The 3,156-nt window shown below is 48.1% G+C and overlaps 1 long non-coding RNA gene across 2 annotated transcripts; it reads right to left on the bottom strand.

The window, feature by feature from the left end:
• Positions 1–457: 457 nt before the first annotated feature.
• LOC146403273 (uncharacterized) lies at positions 458–1,649 on the bottom strand. 2 transcript variants are annotated; one of them, XR_014803379.1, is made up of 4 exons: positions 1,620–1,649; positions 1,482–1,506; positions 1,066–1,088; positions 458–795 (listed from the first exon to the last, which is right to left on the bottom strand). It is a non-coding gene; the product is annotated as an uncharacterized LOC146403273 (long non-coding RNA). The 2 variants fall into 2 exon arrangements; XR_014803378.1 differs by having other exon boundaries at positions 1,482–1,649.
• Between the last annotated feature and the right edge of the window lie 1,507 nt (positions 1,650–3,156).

The raw sequence follows: 3,156 nt of genomic DNA, 5'->3' as shown, positions 1-3,156 counted from the left end.
AAAGAGCCGCCTACCCTATCGCCCTTCCGCTTCCTGCGGAAGAAATGACGCTCTAGCCGCCAGACCCGGAACTATACTCTATGGCTCACGAAGCACTTGCGCGATTAGCCGCAGGAAGTTCCCAGCAGGCTTTGCGTGTCACCATGGCAACCGGACCCAACAGCACAGCAAAGAGCCCCAAGCGCGGGACGTAGCAAATGTAGCCCTTTCGGACGATGAGCGGAACTGTTTGCCCACACGCCGGCGAAATCAACTTGAAAGCGGTCCCTGACGTGTGTAACGCCCTTTCCAGGAAATAAGAGCCACCCAACACTCCAGCAACTCCCAGGGTCCAGAACCAGTCGGCCAGGGGCGGGGCCCGCACCCCCGACTCAGTGTAGATATTCTCTAAAGCGAGTACTCATACAGAACACCCCAGCCAATGAACCATAAAAACCACATCAACAGACAAGATGACTTTTTTTCTTCAGCTAAAACAGCAGATAATTTATTGTACACGTGTTACATTCAGCCACAACTGAGAACAGAACTAGTCCAGAAAGTCACAGGTCCAGGGCAAAAAACCAAAAGGGACCATTTTGATATGAGCAAGGTGGGTCTCAGAGTGGTCCAGGCGATCAGAACGGCGAAAAGTTGTTATAGATCCATTGAGACAAGTTCTAGACAGAAGGCATGCAGTCCAACAAATTGTACCAACGTCCCTGGCCTCTGGGATTTCGTTTCTGCTCCTGTGGCTTCCACGGTGTACAAGTTTACTTGGACCTCTGCCTCATCTTTCTTCTTTTGCGCTTCAGCCTGAAAACCAGACACGAGAATGCACCTCCTGCCCACAAACCCAATCTTCTTTCCCTCCCATCTAAAATGTGCATACCATACAAGGGGTGGGTAAAAAAAAATCAACGAACACTACGGTTCTATCCTCTTGTGTCCAATCCCTGGTTTTGCCAAGTCAATGCTCATGTTTTTCATCTTAAGCTGTTTAGATTTCTAAACCAAATGTTCCTCCCAAGCTTCGCCCAAGGTGTGCTCCAGTTCCCCCACCCTGTACTTGCAGTCTCAGCATACCTGCGCATTCGCTTCTTCCTCCACTGTCAACCGATCACAACCAGAAGCAGAGAATAAAACGAGATATCATTAGTTGTAGCAACGAGTTTAGGGAGGAATATAAATAGTGTAATTTTTAACCAGACAGGTTTAACCACTTAGGAGGACTTAGTCGCAGTAATCACATCAACAACTTGGACTCCCACCCGGATCCCCGCTGTAAAACCCCAATCCCGCATGCGCTATCCTATTCCCGCTCTCCACCCCCACTTAACTCCCAGCTTCTGCTTCTCCCCAAACTATCCTCCCTGTCCCACCAGCTCTTGGGCACCCTTGAGAACCTAGCGATCCGAGAACGATGGCGGACTTCCCTTGCCTGGGTCTCCCCTGCAACTGCCAATTCTTAGAGCCTCAGCTCACTAACGGGGACTGCTTACCTTCGCTCTCATGGCGCGGAGGTTTCTACGGGTAAAGAAAAAAAGTCTACAGTTAGTTCGCTGTAATGATGGCAATCGCAGAGATCAGATGTTTACGGATTGTACTCGGAACCGGAGAGAGCCCAAACCGAGACTCACCTCAGAAGATGGCGCTAAGGCCGAGAGAGCGCTAGGGGCCCGCCTACGGATATTTAATGCAATGCTCGGTGTCGTCACTTCCGTGGTCTCGCCCTGCCCCCAGGGGCGGGGCTGCGGGAGGGTAATAACAATAGCTTTTGGCCCTTTGGGTTCGTGGTAAGTGTTTGAGTTGGGACAGTTCTCTTGGAAAATAGACTATTTTGAGTGTGAGTTACAAAATTTCCCTTCCCCAGGTTTTATTATAAGGATACTATATTATTTAAATATGAGCATGTATTTCCAGTAAGAGACCCAGAAGTGCAGAAAAGCGTAGGTTAGTGACTTCCGTCTTCCCTCTCATTGCTTCATGGGAGTTGCAGTTTCCCGGCGACACCCTCCATTTTACTGTGGATAGATGCAGAGTTTACAAAAACTGGTTTGCCTTATGTTCTGAACCTAAGTTGCTGCAGGGAGATTCTATTTCGGAACTTCCAAAGGTTCTAAGATTCCAGAACGTGGAAGGATGTAAAGTGGGGAGTCGAGAAAGCTTGTCATACTACAGAGACCTTTGGCACTATTTAAGATAGATCAACTCTTTTTCTAGCCAACTCCAACGCCTGAGGCAGAATGTCACTAGATTCCTGGCCACAAAGCATCTGGCTTAGAATATACTTAAGTGATTCTCCCTCTACACAACGTGAAGATCAAATCAAAGAACAGAAGGGAAGCTAGCTAGGATCGGCTAGACATTTCTTTAGGACAAGAATGGTATTTGATGGTAAGATAACTTGCCAGTCTCCTCGTATGATTGGGTCAGAAGCACCCAGAAAAAGACTCCCAAAGATTTGGTTACAGGAAACTTGAGTTAGGATGAAAGGGAACCTTTAATCATGCAGACTTCGCCTTATTCACTGTAAAATACAGTAAAGGCTTATTATAATCCTTTTTTTTTAGTGGTTTCCTTTTATAACCTTTCCCCTTTTTAGCTCTGGAAAAAAAAATATCTAAATTTAGGACCCTTGTTCCAAGTGCTTAGGTGGTTTTAGTATTATCTCCATCAGAATGTAAGTTTTTGGTTTTTTGGCCCCGCCCACTGCATGCAAAAGTTGAAGTTCCTAGGCCAGGCAGGCCACAGCAGCGACCTGAGCCACTGCAGTGACAACGCCAGATCCTTAACCCACTGCACCACCAGGGGAGCTCCTAGAATGGAATAAGTTTTTGAAAACAAAAATAAAAACCCTAAGAGTTCCTGCCCCAGTGCAGTGGGTTAAGAATCCAACAGCGGGAGTTCCCGTCGTGGCGCAGTGGTTAACGAATCCGAGTAGGAACCATGAGGTTGCGGGTTCGGTCCCTGCCCTTGCTCAGTGGGTTAACGATCCGGCGTTGCTGTGAGCTGTGGTGTAGGTCGCAGACGCAGCTCGGATCCTGCGTTGCTGTGGCTCTGGCGTAGGCTGGCAGCTACAGCTCCGATTAGACCCCTAGCCTTGGAACCTCCGTATGCTGCAGGAGCCGCCCAAGAAGTGGCAAAAAGACAAAAAAAAAAAAAAAAGCAACAGCA

Source organism: Sus scrofa, chromosome 5, assembly GCF_054392235.1.
Source record: "Sus scrofa isolate SSC_HxYL_T2T_F1_AM1 chromosome 5, Sscrofa_HxYL_maternal_Yorkshire_Landrace_v2.0, whole genome shotgun sequence".
In the NCBI taxonomy this organism is placed as follows: Eukaryota; Metazoa; Chordata; class Mammalia; order Artiodactyla; family Suidae; genus Sus; species Sus scrofa.
Note: the sequence above shows the minus strand (reverse complement) of the source record. Positions and strands in the feature narration are given on the sequence as shown.